At 38.1% G+C, this 17,868-nt stretch overlaps 1 pseudogene; it reads left to right on the top strand.

The window, feature by feature from the left end:
- The first annotated feature begins 5,363 nt into the window (after window positions 1-5,363).
- LOC138087837 (NTF2-related export protein 2 pseudogene) lies at window positions 5,364-5,748 on the top strand (annotated as a pseudogene).
- The last annotated feature ends 12,120 nt before the right edge of the window (window positions 5,749-17,868 follow it).

Below are 17,868 nucleotides of genomic sequence, written 5' to 3'. Positions count from 1 at the left end.
ACATGCAGGTGCAGGCACTGTCATTAATCTAACTGAGACAACCTGACTTTTACTTCCAATCTTTGTTTTCCATCTGTGAGGAGGAGTTTCCTGGTTTTAATGATGGTTAACAGGATTCAGGCCCAGGTCACATCCTGCCTTAAGATGGCTGACAGCCTTCAAGAGGGAATCCTTCTTATCCTCCTTCAAGCAGCCCCAACACATGGAATTACTGACTGGTTCAAAATTGGGAAAGAAGTACGTTAAGTCTGTACATTGGCATCCTGCTCATTTAACTTCTTTGCAGAGTTCATGTTGCCAAATATAGGGTTGGATGGATCACAAGCTGGAATCAAGATTGCCTGGAGGATTATCAACAACCTGAGATATTCAGATAATACCACTCTAATGGCAGAAAGTGAAGACGAGCTAAAGAGCCTCTTGATAAGGGTGAAAGAGGAGACTGAAACAGCTGGTTTGTATCTCAATACTTAAGATTAAATTATGGTATCCAGTTCATGGGAAATGGAGAAAAAGTGGAAAGAGTTGCAGATTTTTTTTTTTTTTTGGCTTCAAAATAACCACATGCTGGTGACGGAATGAAACACCAACACTGCAGAGTGGTTTAAATCTTTATATTTTAACACTTGCTTCTTACAGCTGCTTTATTTTATATCCCTTGCACAACAACCTACAGGGCAAGCTGCCAAGCACTATGATTCAGAGACTATACAGTGAGCAGGCACAGGGCGAGATAACCTTACCTTGACTTATTTACTGCAGCTAAGACTTTGTTTTGGGGAACTTCCTTATCAACTTAGAATCCGTTTTGTCCCAGGGTCTGCTCCTTTTGAGGAATCAGAGAAACATCCTTGTGTGCAAGAAATGTTCTTTTCCCACGGGAACAAACAGGATTCTTAGCTGAACATCTCGTTTGCAAGAATGTTCAGCTCTGGTTGAGAGTCTCATTTGCAAGCACTTCTCAACCTTCCTTATACCTAGTTCCCTACACTGGGCAGAACATCTCGTTTGCAAGAATGTTCAGCCCTGGTTGAGAGTCTCATTTGCAAGCACTTCTCAACCTTCTTTGTTCCCTACAACCACAGATGGTGACTACAGTCACAAAATTAAAAGACACTTACTCCTTGGAAGAAAAGCTATGACAAACCTAGACAGCATATTACAAAGCAGAGACATCACTTTGCCAACAAAGGTCTGTATAGTCAAAGCTATGGTTTTTCCAGTAGTCATGTACAGATGTGAGAGTTGGACCGCAAAGAAGGCTGAGCACTGAAGAATTGATGCTTTTGAATGGTAATGCTGGAGAAGACTCTTGAGAGTCCCTTGGGCTGTGAGGAGATCAAACCAGTCAATCCTAAAAGAGATCAACCCTGAATATTCTTTGGCAGGACTGGTGCTGAAGCTGAAGCTCTAATACTTTGGCCACCTGATGTAAAGAGTCAACTCATTGGAAAAGATCCTGATTCTGGGATAGATTGAAGGCAAGAGAAGAAGAAGGCGACAGAGGATAAGATGTTTGGATGGTATCACTGACCCAATGGACATGAGTTTGAGCAAACTCAGGGAGCTAGAGAAGGACAGGGAAGCCTGGTGTGCTGCAGTTCATAGGGTCGCAAAGGGTCGAATACAACTGAGTAACTGAACAACAGTAACAAGAAAAAAATAGAGAAGACTCAAATTATTAAAATCAGAAATGAAAGTGGGGATATTACTACTGGTTCAACAGAAATAAAAAATAGAGTACCACAATCAATTGTATGTCCCCAAATTGGATAACTCTAGGTAAAACAGACAAATTCGGAAAGACATAAAATCGACAAATAAGTAGAAAATCTGAATAGATCTTACTTGTGCTGCACTTTGCTATCTGTTGAACAACCATTGACAGGAGGATGCTGGAACCCACCAAAAAAAGATACTACCCCCATCCAAAGACAAAGAAAAAGCCACAGGAAGATGGTAGGAGGGGAACAATCTCACAATAATATCAAATCCCATGCCTGGTGGGTGGGTGGGTGGCTCACAGACTGGAGAATAATACCAAAGAGGTTCTCTCACTCTTGTGAAGGTTCTGAATTCCACATCAGTCTTCCCAGCCTGGGAATCTGACAAAGGGACTGGGAAACCCAGGGAACCAGACCAGTAGGTTTTGATTATAGGTCTTGCAGAAGACTGGTGGAAAGAGAGATCCAGTCTTGGAGGGCATAACAAATTTTTTCTTGCACCAAGACCCAGAGAAGAGGAGCAGTGACCTCACAGGATATTGAGTGAAAACACCTGTTAGTGCTGGAGGGTCTCCTGTGGAGGCATGAATCAGCAGGAACTCACCACAGGGATGGAGGCACAGGAAGTTTCCCCTTGGTGTAAACCCTCTTGGAGTCTCCATTAACCCTACTATAGTGTGCATGCAATGGACATGAACTTGGGCAAACTTTGGGAGATGGCGAGGGACAGAGAGGCATGGCATACTGCAGTCCACGCAGTCACAAAGAGTTGAATACAACTGGGCAACTGAACAGAAACAACAAGAGTACATAGACCCCAGGGCTGGGTCACCTCAGGCCTGACAACTATAGGGGTGGGAGGTGGGAGGTGGGAGGGCAACCCCACCCATCAGCAGCATTAAAGCTGTACTGAGCAAGGGCCTGCCCGCCAGAGCAAAACCCAATTTTTTACCATCACCAGTCCCTTCCTCAAGAAGCTAACTCAAGCCTCTTACCCTCAGCCATCAGAGGGAAGACAGAAGAAGCAAGAAGAAGCACAGTCTCAAACAGCTAACATAAAAACTGTATTACAGAAAGTTAATCGTGATGGAAAAAGCAGAAAGTTATGTCCCAGATGAAGGGACAAGATAAAATCCCAGAAAAACAACTAAATGAAGTGGAGATAGGCAACCTTCCAGAAAAAGATTTTAGAATAATGACAGTGAAGATGACCCAGGATCACTAGAAAAGAATGGAGGCAAAGATCGAGAAGATGCAAGAAATATTTACCAAAGACCTAGAAAAACTAAAGAACAAGCCAACAAAGTTGAATATACACTGGAAGGAATCAATAGCAGAAAAACTGAGGCAGAAGAACAAATAAATGACCTGGAGGACAAGATGGTGGAAACCACTGCTACAGAACAGAATATAGAAAAAAGAATGAAAAGAAATGAAGACAGCCTAAGAGACCTCTGGGAAAACATTAAATGCACCAATATTCGCATTATAGGTGTCCCAGAAGGAAAGGACCTGAGAAAATATTTGAAGAGATAATAGCTGAAAACTTCCTGAACGTGGGAAAGGAAATAGTCAACAAAGTCCAGGAAGCACAGAGAGTCCCAGGAAAGATAAGCCCAAGGAGGAACACACCAAGACACAGACTATTCAAACGGACAAAAATTAAAGACAGAGACAAAATATTAAAAGCAACAAGGAAGAAAACAATAACATACAAGGGAACTCCCATTAGGCTATCAACAATTTTCTCAACAGAAACTCTATGGGCTAGAAGGAAATGGCATGATATACTTAAAGTGATGAAAGGGAAGAACCTACAACCAAGAATTCTCTAACCAGCAAGACTCTCCTTCAGATTTGATGGAGAAATCAAAAGCTTTCCAGACAATCAAAAGTAAAGAGAATTCAGCACCACCAAACTAGCTTTACACAAAGGCTAAAGGAATTTCTCTAGGCAGGAAACAAGAGAAGAAAAAGACCTACAGAAAATAAATCCAAACAATTACTTAAATGGTAATAGGATCATACATATCTATAATTACCTTAAGTGTAAGTGGATTAAATGCACCAACCAAACGATATAGACTGGCTGGGGGGATGACAACAAGTGCATATATTCACTTCCACTTACCACATCATTCTGCTTGACACCCCGCCCCCCCGCCCCCCCTCCCCGGCCAAAGTGTATGCAATTATTTTATATTGTTGTTAATCATGTTCCTATTATGGCTTTGATTGTAATTATCTTTTATTTTTTTGGTCTGGCTATTGATTGTGAAAACTGATAAACACTTTTACTATTGTGATTATGTAGCTGTTACTCACTTAATACCATTGTATCATGATTGGTCAACAGAAAAATAATAGAACTCCATATCACTAAAACTAGGATCTAATAGAAAAACTTGTAATCATTTTAAAAAATCCAGATGCATATCAGATTATCTTGAAATTTTTTGAAAAATACAAATACTCAGGTGTTGCTTTTTTTCTCCAGACCTCTAGATATGTTCCTAATGAACAGTCATGTTTGAAAAACAACTGGACTATATGAAGATCTTTGACTTTTAGATAGTTTGTTTCACTTTTTCTATTTCATATTCAGTGCTCCCATTTCACTTAGTTTATATTCTCCGATTTCTTTATCTCTTCTTCTTTATATTTGATGTTCTTTCTCAAACCTTTATCAAGTGTACTAGAAAAGCTTTTATATACATATATAAATATGTATAATATATACACTTTAGAAAGCTTATGAATTTTTGCCTAACTAAAATATTATGACATTTTGATTTAACTTGTTTGACTTACTATAAATAGAATGCTAGATTTCTAATTAAAAAATAGATATGCAACAAGCAACAAAGGTTTACTGTATGGCATAGAGCACCACAGTAAATATTTTGTAATACTCTATAATGTAAAATTATTTCAAGCATAATATATGTGTGTCTGTATAACTGAATCACCTTATTGTGCACCTGAAACATAAGTCAACTATACTTCAATAAAATATATGTATTTTTTTAAAAAAGAAGAAAATCTGAATAGTAAGGAGATTGAATCAGTAACAAGAATTATAATTATAACCCTTCCAGCGAAGAAGAGCCCTGGTCCTGATAACTTCCCTGGTGAATTATTCCCTGGTGAAACATTTAAAAAAGAACTAATACCAACTTTTGTCAAACTTTTACAAAAAAATTGAAGAGGAGGGAATACTTCCTAACTCATTCTATAAGGCCAGCATTGCCCTGATACCAAAGCTGGGCAAAAACTGTAGAAGAAAATTACAAAACACTGTCTCTTGTCTCAGTGATGAAAAAATCCTCAACAAAACACTAACAAAATGTAGTCAGAAGCATATTAAGATGATTATTTTCCAAGTAAGAAGTGAACAGACAAGTGAAGTGATTATATTGAGAAGTAGCTGCAGTTAATTAGGAGGAGAGCCAGATAAAGACTATATTAAAACTATGAAGAAATTGAAAAAGACTGGCCTTAGGGAAATAGTGGGAATGCACCAAGGAATGAATGACCATTTTCAGGAACAGCCACTGTTCAGTCATGCATGTCAGTGAGTTTGGATGTGAGGATGTAGTGATGCTGCTTTTGGTGGGACAGTCTACTCTGAACTCCCTGATGATCACATCTGTTTCTTTTAAAACTTATGTAGATGAGACATGTAGAGCTGCTGTGGAATTTGTCGATAATTACGATTGGATAATGGGCTAAAGATATATACTAATCAGACTGTAAATGGACAACTTTACTTTACTATGGAATGGCAATATTAATTTTGGGGGATGTTGCCTTCTACTGAATTCCAAGTCAGTATGTTATATTGCCACTCAGTTCATGAGCAATTTACCTAGACTCAAAGTACAATTGTTGTGAACAGTGGAACTGTGAATTTTGATAGTAACAAAAACACTGCTTCAACCAGAACTTCCTGTCAACTGCTCAGTCCACGCCTGAAAAATCTATGTCAAAGATTGCAAGGATTTGCTTCCATTTCAAAGATTAGACTAGATGTTAAAGAGGACAACGTTGTCCTTTTGGTCCATTCCAGCCACAGGAATTTATGTGAATTAATTCTTTTAACTGTAGAAACATTATAAACTAGTATGTACTGAAACTAAATTTCCTTAATTTTAAAAATTTCTAGCAGCCTTTTTTTTTAGGTGCTGCCATTTTGGATTGTGCCATTAAAGGCTTTAATGCTAGCTTTTGCATTCTTTATATAAATATTATACTAATGATATTCTTAAACATATGATCTTTATACTAACATACTTAATGTGAGCCCAGTCTATCACAGAAATTAAATCCCTCCATAATGCTTTCTATGAGATATTAGCATAACTTAATTCTGAGAGGAAGTGGCTTGTTAAAAAATTGTTGTTAGTACGTTAATTTTAATAAAATACTTGCCTATTTTCAGTAAACACCAGTAATGCTGTTTTAATATGACTTATTCAAACTAGTTTAATGAAAATATATTGATTCAGGTATGCATAACTGCTTTGACACTGTGATCACATGTAGAGATATCTTTTTCATGTTAAGCAATGTCTTTTATGTTTGCCAATTTTCTTGTTGAGTGACTACATCTACTAAAGAGATAGATGATATTCTGGTTGATACCTGAATATCTGATACATTTGGTGACTTAAAAGCAAAGTTTCTTAAAAATATTTTTTCCTGTGAATGGTGGTAGGACTAATAAATTAATGGGAGAGTAACGAATAAGGGTCCATCTTTGCAGGAAATGTTCCCTTGGTATCTCTAATTTTCTTGAAGAGATCTCTAGTCTTTCCCATTCTGTTGTTTTCCTCTATTTCTTTGCATTGATTGCTGAAGAAGACTTTCTTATCTATTCTTGCTACTCTTTGGAATTCTGCATTCAGATGCTTATATCTTTCCTTTTCTCCTTTGCTTTTCACTTCTCTTCTTTTCACAGCTTTTGTAAGGCCTCCCCAGACAGCCATTTTGCTTTTTTGCATTTCTTTTCCATGGGGATGGTCTTGATCCCTGTCTCCTGTACAATGTCACAAACCTCATTCCATAGTTCATCAGGCACTCTATCTATCAGATCTAGGCCCTTCAATCTATTTCTCACTTCCACTGTATAATCATATGGGATTTGATTTAGGTCATACCTGACCTGCCTCTTGAGAAACCTATATGCAGATCAGGAAGCAGCAGTTCGAACTGGACATGAAACAAGAGACTGGTTCCAAGTAGGAAAAGGTGTACGTCAAGGCTGTATATTGTCACCCTGCCTATTTAACTTATATGCAGAGTACATCATGAGAAATGCTGGGCTGGAAGAAGCACAAGCTGGAACCAAGATTTCCGGGAGAAATATCAATAACCTCAGATATGCAGATGACACCACCCTTATGGCAGAAAGTGAAGAAGAACTAAAGAGCCTCTTGATGCGTTGGCTTAAGGCTCAACATTCCAAAAACTGAGATAATGGCATCCAGTCCCATCACTTCATGGCAAACAGATGGGGAAACAGTGGAAGCAGTGGCTGACTTTATTTCTTGGGCTCCAAAATCACTGCAGATGGTGACTGCAGCCATGAAATTAAAAGACGCTTACTCCTTGGAAGGAAAGTTATGACCAACCTAGATAGCATATTCAAAAGCAGAGACATTACTTTGCCAACAAAGGTCCGTCTAGTCAAGGCTATGGTTTTTCAAGTGGTCATGTATGGATGTGAGAGTTGGACTATGAAGAAGGCTGAGCACCAAAGAATTAATGCTTTTGAACTGTGGTGTTGGAGAAGACTCTTGAGAGTCCCTTGGACTGCAAGAAGATGCAACCAGTCCATTCTAATGAAGGTCAGCCCCTGGGATTTCTTTGGAAGGAATGATACTGAAGCTGAAACTCCAGTACTTTGGGCACCTCATGCGAAGAGTTGACTCATTGGAAAAGACTCTGATGCTGGGAGGGATTAGGGGCAGGAGGAGAAGGGGATGACAGAGGATGAGATGGCTGGATAGCATCACTGACTTGATGGACACGAGTCTGAGTGAACTCCGGGAGGTGGTGATGGACAGGGAGACTTGGCGTTCTGCGATATATGGGTTCACAAAGAGTAGGACACCACTGAGCAACTGAACTGAACAGAACTGCACTCAATGGTCTAGTGGTTTTCCCTACTTTCTTCAATTTAAGTCTGAATTTGGCAATAAGGAGTTCATGATCTGAGCCACAGTCAGCTCCTGGTCTTGTTTTTGCTGACTGTATAGAGCTTCTCCATCTTTGGCTGCAAAGAATATAATCAATCTGATTTCAGTGTTGACCATCTGGTGATGTCTATGTGTGGAGCCTTCTCTTGTGTTATTGGAAGAGGGTGTTTTCTATGACTAGTGCATTCTCTTTGCAAAACTCTATTAACCTTTGCCCTGCTTCATTCCGTATTCCAAGGCCAAATTTGCCTGTTACTCCAGGTGTTTCTTGACTTCCCACTTTTGCATTCCAGTCCCCTATAATGAAAAGGACATCTTTTTTGGGTGTTAGTTCTAAAAGCTCTTGTAGGTCTTCATAGAACTGTTCAACTTCAGCTTCTTCAGTGTAACTGGTTGGGGCATAGACTTGGATAACTGTGATATTGAATGGTTTGCCTTGGAAACGAACAGAGATCAATCTGTCGCTTTTGAGATTGCATCCAAGTACTGCATTGCAGATTCTTTTGTTGACCATGATGGCTACTCCATTTCTTCTAAGGGATTCCTGCCCACAGTAGTAGATATAATAGTCATCTGAGTTAAACTCACCCATTCCAGTCCATTTTACTTTGCTGATTCCTAGAATGTCAACGTTCACTCTTGCCATCTCCTATTTGAGCACTTCTAATCTACCTTGGCTCATGGACCTAACATTTCAGGTTCCTACCCATTATTACTCTTTACAGCATAGGACCTTGCTTCTATCACCAGTCATATCCACAACTGGATAATGTTTTTGCTTTGGCTCCATCCCTTCATTCTTTTTGGAGTTATTTCTCCACTGATCTCCAGTAGCATATTGGGCACATACTGACCTGGGGAGTTCCTCTTTCAGTATGCTATCATTTTGGTATGGAACTAACGGAAGCAGAAGATATTAAAAAGAGGTGGCAAGAATACACAGAAGAACTGTACAAAGAAAAATCTTCACAACCAAGATAAATTCGATGGTATGATCACTCAACTAGAGCCAGACATCCTGGAATGTGATGTCAAGTGGGCCTTAGAAAGGATCACTACGAACAAAGCTAGTGGAGGTGATGGAATTCCAGTTGAGCTATTACAAATCCTGAAAGATGATGCTGTGAAAGGGTTACACTCAATATGCCAGCTAATTTGGAAAACTCAGCAGTGGCCACAGGACTGGAAGAGGTCAGTTTTCATTCCAATCCCAAAGAAAGACAATGTCAAAGAATGCTCAAACTACTGCACGATTGCACTCATCTCACCTGCTAGCAAAGTAATGCTCGAAATTCTCCAAGCCAGGCTTCAGCAATACGTGAACCGTGAACTTCCAGATGTTCAAGTTTGTTTTAGAAAAGGCAGAGGAACCAGAGAGTAAATTGCCAACATCCACTCGATCATTGAAAAAGCAAGAGAGTTCCAGAAAAACATCCATTTCTGCTTTATTGACTATGACAAAGCCTTTGACTGTGTGAATCATAATAAACTGTGGAAAATTCTGAAAGAGATGGGAATACCAGACCACCTAACCTGCCTCTTGAGAAACCTATATGCAGGTCAGGAAGCAGCACTTAGAACTGGACATGGAACAACAGACTGGTTCCAAATAGGAAAAGGAGTACGTCAAGGCTGTATATTGTCACCCTGCTTATTTAACTTATATGCAGAGTACATCATGAGAAACGCTGGATTGGAAGAAGCACAAGCTGGAATCAAGATTGCTGGGAGAAATATCAATAACCTCAGATATGCAGATGACACCACCCTCATGGCAGAAAGTGAAGAGGAACTCAAAAGCCTCTTGAAAGTGAAAGAGGAGAGTGAAAATGGTGGCTTAAAGTTCAACATTCAGGAAATGAAGATCATGGCATCTGGTCCCATCACTTCATGGGAAATAGAGAGGGAAACAGTGTAAACAGTGTCAGACTTTATTTTTCTGGGCTCCAAAATCACTGCAGATGGTGATTGCAGCCATGAAATTAAAAGATGCTTCCTCATTGGAAAAAAAGTTATGACCAACCTAGATAGCATATTGAAAAATAGAGACATTACTTTGCCAACACAGGACCATCTAGTCAAGGCTATGGTTTTTCCAGTGGTCAGTATGGATGTGAGAGTTGGACTGTGAAGAAAGCTGAGCACCAAAGAATTGATGCTTTTGAACTGTGGTGTTGGAGAAGACTCTTGAGAGTCCCTTGGACTGCAAGGAGTACATTCTGAAGGAGATCAGCCCTGGGTGTTCTTTGAAAGGAACTATGCTAAAGCTGAAACTCCAGTACTTTGGCCATCTCAAGCAAAGAGTTGACTCATTGGAAAAGACTCTGATGCCTGGAGGGATTGGGGCAGGAGGAGAAGGGGATGACCGAGGATGAGATGGCTGGATGGCATCACTGACTCGATGAACGTGAGTTTGAGTGAACTCCAGGAGATGGTGATGGACAGGGAGGCCTGGCGTGCTGCGATTCATGGGTTCACAGAGAGTCAGACGCGACTGAGCACCTGAACTGAACTGAATGAATAAGAAATATAGAGATATGGGGTTGGAGCCCAGAGTAAAAACAGGTTGCCAAATGTTAAATTTTTAGTACCTATTTTCTACCTTATTAAAAAATATAGTATATTTTAAATCACTAAGCTAATGTGTATAGTTGCCAAATACTCTCATGTGTCACATTGTTCCAAGAATGAATTTAAAGGTTTTTCCACTTCCCTTCATGTTTATCACCTATATATATGTGTGTGTGTATATATATATATAATATATCACATATATACATTTATGCAAGAAATTATGAAGGTAAAATGTCAGCAATAAGCCTAATCCTACAAAATTTTTAAACAAAGCTATTCCTTTCTCTTTTTGACACCATTAACTTCAACATCTTCAGTGTGAATTTTAGGTCAGAAGTCTCTTGTATATGAGCCACCCTCCAGATAAGTGATTTTCCTCTGTATTTTGTACTGTTGTTATATTTTAGTCATTTAATGCTAAAAATATTTAATGTTATGCCTTGTTCTTCCATATGACATTGAGCAAGTAGAGCTGTTTTGAAACATATTTGTTAGGTAACTAACTCTTTGCCTTTTCAGAGGTAAAATAGAGAATAGCAGATCATTATAAAACTATAAACTTCAAAAGGACAAGTTGATTAGTTGATTAATTTTGTGTCACAACATCCAAAGGTAAATAACCCTAGTTTTAGTTGTCAATTAAATTTTAAAAATCTTTTCTATTTTTTTTAATGCTTTAATGCTAGATATGCCTGCTTTGTTTCTACACTGCAACTCAAAACTAATGTTTTATCATTTAATTTAAAAACAAGTAATTAATTTACTTTTGCACCAATCTACACACTATATTTATGGTATAATAATGAAAGAACATTAAATAAGAGAAGACTGGAATTGAAATTTAGACAACATCTTCCCACTGATCAGATATACTCATTATATCAACTCAAAATTAGCTCATCCTTATTTTGGATTGACTTCTTAAACTACACTTAGTAATCATCAGATTGCCCAGACACCACTCTTTCCTATGTTTAAAAACAGTCTGAAAAACTTCATTTAACTAGCAACAGCTGAATTGATTAGTGTATGCCATTCAGTAGGTGTTGCATGTTTTAAGGCTTGTATGTGAATTGTATATACCAAATTATTTATAAATTTTAAATGACTAGAACCATTCTTATATGAAATAGATTGTATTCTTTACATGCTTATATTTTTGTAACTTGAAAAACTAAAATAATATTTGCCCTGTGACAGGTTTTCTCAAAAGAAAAAGCATTATCCACTCTGACCAAGTCAGATTTATAAAATGAATCATTGTAATATGTTACATTAACAGTTCAGTTCAGTTCAGTCGCTCAGTCGTGTCCAACTCTTTGTGACATTAACAGTAAAAAGGGGAAAAAACCATAATGATTATCTCAATTGTTGCATAAAAGCATTTTACATGATTTAACACATTTTTATGATAAAAACATGCAATGAACTATGACTAGACATAACACCTCAACATCAGTTCAGTTCAGTTGCTCAGTCGTGTCCGACTCTTTGCGACCCCATGAATTGCAGCACGCCAGGCCTCCCTGTCCATCACCAACTCCCGGAGTTCACTCAGAGTCACGTCCATCGAGTCAGTGATGCCGTCCAGCCAGCGTTTCTGATGATATACTCTGCATATAAGTTAAATAAGCAGAGTGACAATAAACAGCCTTGACGTACTCCTTTAAGGCATTTATTCCTAGCTATTTTATACTTTTTGTTGCAGTGTTGAAAGGGATTGTTTCCTTCTCTTATTTTTCATTGTTACTGTATAGGTATACATGGGAATTCTGTGTATTAATTTTATATCTGACTTTATGATATTCTTTGATGAGCTCTAGTAATTTTCTAGTGTTATCTTTAGGATTTTCCATGTATAGTGTCATGTCATCTGCATACAGTAAGAGTTTACTTCTTCTTTTCCAATCTGTTTTCCTTTTATCTGTTTCCTTCTCTGATTGCCATGGCTAGGACTTCCAAAACAATGTTAAATTATAGTGGCAAGAGTGCGCAACCTTGTCTTGTTCCTGATCTTAGAGGAAATGCTTTCAGTGTTTCACCATTGAGAATAATGTTTGCTGTGGATTTGTCATATATGGCCTTTATTAAGTTGACATAGGTTCCTTCTATGCCTCCTTTCTAGAGAGCTTTTATCATGATTTGTTGTTGTTCTTTAGTTGCCAAGTCCTGTCTGACTCTTGGCAGCCCCATGGACTGCATGCAGCTCGCCAGGCTTCTCTATCCCTCACCATCTCCCAGAGTTTGCCCAAATTCATGTCCAGTAAAACAGTGATGCCATTCAACCATCTCAAGCTCTGTCACCCCCTTCTTCAGCCTTCACTCTTTCCCAACATCAGGGTCTTTTCCCTCCTATGTCACTCATGAAGATGGGGTCCTGAAGTTTGCAAGTGTGCAAAGTTAGGTTACTGCAGCCATAATTCCTTGTTTCTCTGGCAGGCCCAGGCTTTCCCCTGGACTCCCTCAGCTGTGTCATACTGGCCTCCTCAGAGTATATTCATGGCAGGCAACCAGAGTCCTCTCCGTGGGGTCCAGCCCCCAAAGCCTGAGCCTCAGCATCCAGCCCCTACTCACCGTGGCAGGTGTGCAAACAGTGTTTTGGCTAGAAAGTGTTGGTTGGCAATGATCTCTATGGTGAACTCTCCACTTTGCCTTCCAAGCACCTGTTGCTGGTTCTCCTCTGAGATTCCAAATCTCCACCTGTCCCTATCTTTGAGGGAGTTTCCAAGTGTGCAGAAAAAGTGTTTGTCTTTCATAGCTCCCTTCCCAAGACACAGTTCCCTGTCCCAAATCCTTTGTCTCTACTTTTTTTTAAAATATCTTTTGCCCTACATCATTCTGTGGAGATTAGCTTGCCTTTTTAGAAGTCTAGGGTCTTCTGCCAGTGTTCAGGTATTCTATAGGGGTTGGTCACATGCAGATGTATTTTTGATGTAATTGTGGGAAAGGTGATATGCCCATTTGACTCTTCTGCCACCTTATGTGGGTCTCCCAAATAGATTTTAGAACAAAGTCCATTGCCGGGAGCCACCACGGGAGATCCCACCCATGACAAGGTCATGTGGAAGAGAACTGTTAAGCAAGGCTTCAGGACTTGAGGGGCTCCCTAGAACTGCTCGAGCATCTACCCCAAAACCAGAATCTGTCTGTCTTACTATTTCATGACTTTCACCAACTCCTCTGACATTAACAGGATGCTATTCCTGACCACCTTTCTCTGGAGAAAATCAACTTAGGGCTATAGCTAATAAGTCTCTTGGACATGAGAAAAATATTTCAAATCAACCCCCCTCTGTTAGCATTCTAGCTTGCTTGGCAGGTATATCCAGACTCTTGCAGCTATGCATGTGATTATTTACAGCCTCCCAACTGTGAGAGGCACGGAAAGCCTAAAACATAGAGTCTTTCAAAGAGTTAAAAGTTATTCGAGTAGTGCTAATGTAGGATTTCATTATTGGGCCAATGCTTGTTGCTAAGTTCCCATATCTCTTATCCACTGTGCACCTGGGAGTGCATTAGTTAACATAGTTGGAATGTAAGAAAAACAAGTGTAGCCTTGAAATTAACCACATCAAACTTTTGAGCTAATTGGTTCTTTCTTGTAACTCACTGCACCTTTGCTCCATGAGAAATGTAACTTGTTTAATACGTTTTGAGGCTGACATAGATTAGAAACATAAGAAAAAACATTTCAAGGGAAAATAAGTTTTTTGGTTGAACAGCCTTTATCAAAAGAGGGTCATAAAATGTTCACAGGCCTCCAAGGCCAGAAGATAATGTACACAATATTGTTTATGGGAAAGGTTTGCAGAAAAATCCTGGTTTCAATAAAGAAAAAACAGGTGTAATGTTTGGGCTGACTCTGTATGACTTTGCATCTTTCATTTCCCTCTATGTATAAGACAAGGTATAAAAGTACCTTTTAATAATAAAGCTATTGGGCCTTGCTTGAAGAAGCTTGGTCACCCTGTGTTTTTCTTTTTTTCTCTTTTTTTTCTCTCTTACTTTCTTTTTCAGGCTAATCTCTTGGAGCATAGAGGCTCCCTGCATTCACTTATCTTCCTGGGTTTCTAAGACCTGAATGGGAAGACGTTCTGTGTTTTCACCCCCTCGGGAGACCGGGAAAGCACCTTTGGCCTCCGTGAACAGGGAAAATTTCTTGTCTCGAAGTTTTATTGGCTTTCTATGTAAACCAAGGAATATCAGCCTGTTTCTTTCTTCTTATCTACAACATTCTTTCCATATCTCTCTAAATCAATCGCTGATGCCGTTTTTCCTTCAGGTTCCCCTGGATCCTGCAGGGGCTGGACCCCGGCAGTCCATGAAGAAAACAATGGACATTACATAATGATAAAGGGAAGAAGAAGGGTATATTAAACACTTTAACATATGCACCCAATAGAGGAGTCCCCAAATATATAAACAAATAATAATAGAAATAAAGGGAGAAATGGACAATAATACAATAATAGTAGGAGACTTTAACAATCTACTGACACCAATGGACAGATATTTCAGAAATAAAATCAATAATGCAATAGAGGTCCAAAATGACACAATAGGCCATTTGGACTTAATTGATATCTATAGGACACTACATCCAAATACATATTCTTTTCAAGCAGACAGGAAAAGTTCTCTGGGGTGGACCACATTTGATGTCACAAAACAAGTCTCAACAAATTCAGTTGGATAAAAATTAAAGCAATCATCTTTTCCAACCACAGTCATATGAAATTAGAAATCAATTGCAAAAAGAAAAATGGGAAAAGAACAAATATGTGAAATCTAAACAAAATACTACCCAAAAAATCCAATCAGTCAATTATGAACTCAAAGAGGAAATCAGAAAATACCTCAAGACAAATGACAATGAAAACATAGCCTTATAAAATGTATGGAATGCAGAAAAACAGTTCTAAAAGGGAAGTTCATAGCAATATAGGCCTTCCTCCAGAAACAAAAACAAACAAACAAACAAACGGAAACTCAGATAGAAAAATCTAACCTACCACCTAAAAGAATTGAGAAAAGAAGAACTAACAGAACCTAAAGTCAGCAGGAGAAAGGAAATAATAACAATCAGTGAGGAGATAAATAAAATATATATTAATATTAAAAACAATAAAAATGATCAATGAAACTAAGAGCTGATTTTTAAAAAGGTAAAGCCAACAAACCTTTAGCCAGATTCATCAAGAAAAGAGAGAGAGAGGACCCAAATAAACAAAATAAGAAATGAAAGAGGAGAAGTAACAACCTCAGGAAAAAAAAATCATAAAAGAATACTATTAACAGTTATATTCCAACAAATTGGTCCACCTAGAACAAACAGACAAGGTTCTAGAAATATAGAGCATGCCAAAACTGAGTAAAGAAAAATTAGGTAATTTGAACAGGCCAATCACACGAAGTGAAATAGAATTTGCAATAATAATAATAATAAAAACTCCATGTGAACAAAATTCCAGGATTGGACAACTTCTTCAGGGAATTCTACCAAACATACAAAGAATTTACACCTATCCTCCTCAAAATATTCCAAAAAATTGAAGAAACAGGAACACTCCCAAATTCATTCTATAAAGTCACCAGCACCTTGATTCCAAACTCAGACAAAGACACCACACAAAAAAAAAAAAGAAAGAAAAAAGAAAATTACAAGTCAATATCTGTGATGATTATAGACACAGAAATTCTCATAAAATGTCAGCAATCTAGATCCAACTACACATAAAAAAGGATCATACACCATGATCAAACTGGATTCATTCCTGGGTCAAAAGTGTGGTTCAACATACATAAATCAATCAATGTGATACAATACATTAACAAAAGGAAAGACAAAAAATATGATAACCTCAACTGATGCAGAAAAAGCATTTAACAAAATTTATTATATGTTTATGATAAAAACTCACCAAAGTGGGTATAGAGGTAACATATTTTAACACAATAAAAGCCATTTATGACAAACCCACAGCCAACATAACACTCAAAGGTGAAAAGCTGAAATCCTTTCTGCTAAATTCAGGAACATCTCACCATTTCTATTCAATATAGCATTGGGAATTCTGGTCACAGCAATTAGACAAGAAAAAGAAATGAAATATATACAATTTGAAATGGAAAAGGTATGATTGTCACTATCTGCAGATGACATAACATTACATAAAGAGAACCCTCAAGTCTCCACAGAATGATTATCAGAATAAATGAATTCAACAAGGTAGAAGAAAACAAGAAAAAATCTTGATACAGAAATCTCAAGATACAGAAATGTTTTGGATCTTTACACTAACAATGAAATGCCAGAAAGAGAAAGAAGAAGAAACAAAACAATACCATTTAAAACCTTGTCCACAACGTGGAAGAAATTGACAAATTCTTAGAAAAGTACAACTTTCCAAAACTGAACCAGGAAGAAATAGAAAATCTTAACAGACCCATCACTAGCATGGAAATTGAAACTGTAATCAGAAATCTTCCAGCAAACAAAAGCCCAGGTCCAGGTGGCTTCACAGCTGAATTCTACCAAAAATTTCGAGAAGAGCTAACACCGATCCTACTCAAACTCTTCCAGAAAATTGCAGAGGAAGGTAAACTTCCAAACTCATTCTATGAGGCCACCATCACCCTAATACCAAAACCTGACAAAGATGACACACAAAAAAAGAAAACTACAGGCCAATAACACTGATGAACATAGATACAGAAGTCCTTAACAAAATTCTAGCAATCAGAATCCAACAACACATTAAAAAGATCATACACCATGACCAAGTGGGCTTTATCCAAGGGATGCAAGGATTCTTCAATATCTGCAAATCAATCAATGTAATTCACCACATTATCAAATTGAAAAATAAAAGCCATATGATTATCTCAATAGATGCAGAGAAAGCCTTTGACAAAATTCAACATCCATTTATGATAAAAACTCTCCAGAAAGCAGGAATAGAAGGAACATACCTCAACGTAATAGAAGCTATATATGACAAACCCACAGCAAACATTATCCTCAGTGGTGAAAAATTGAAAGCATTTCCCCTAAAGTCAGGAGCAAGACAAGGGTGCCCACTTTCACCACTACTATTGAACATAGTTCTGGAAGTTTTGGCCACAGCAATCAGAGCAGAAAAAGAAATTAAAGGAATCCAAACTGGAAAAGAAGAAGTCAAACACTCACTGTTTGCAGATGACATGATCCTCTACATAGAAAACCCTAAAGACTCCACCAGAACATTACTAGAGCTAATCAATGAATATAGTAAAGTTGCAGGATATAAAATCAACACACAGAAATCCCTTGCATTCCTATACACTAATAATGAGAAAGTAGAAAAAGAAATTAAGGAAACAATTCCATT

This window comes from Capricornis sumatraensis, chromosome 10 (assembly GCF_032405125.1).
Source record: "Capricornis sumatraensis isolate serow.1 chromosome 10, serow.2, whole genome shotgun sequence".
In the NCBI taxonomy this organism is placed as follows: domain Eukaryota; kingdom Metazoa; phylum Chordata; class Mammalia; order Artiodactyla; family Bovidae; genus Capricornis; species Capricornis sumatraensis.
This window is presented reverse-complemented; position numbering and strand designations above follow the sequence as displayed.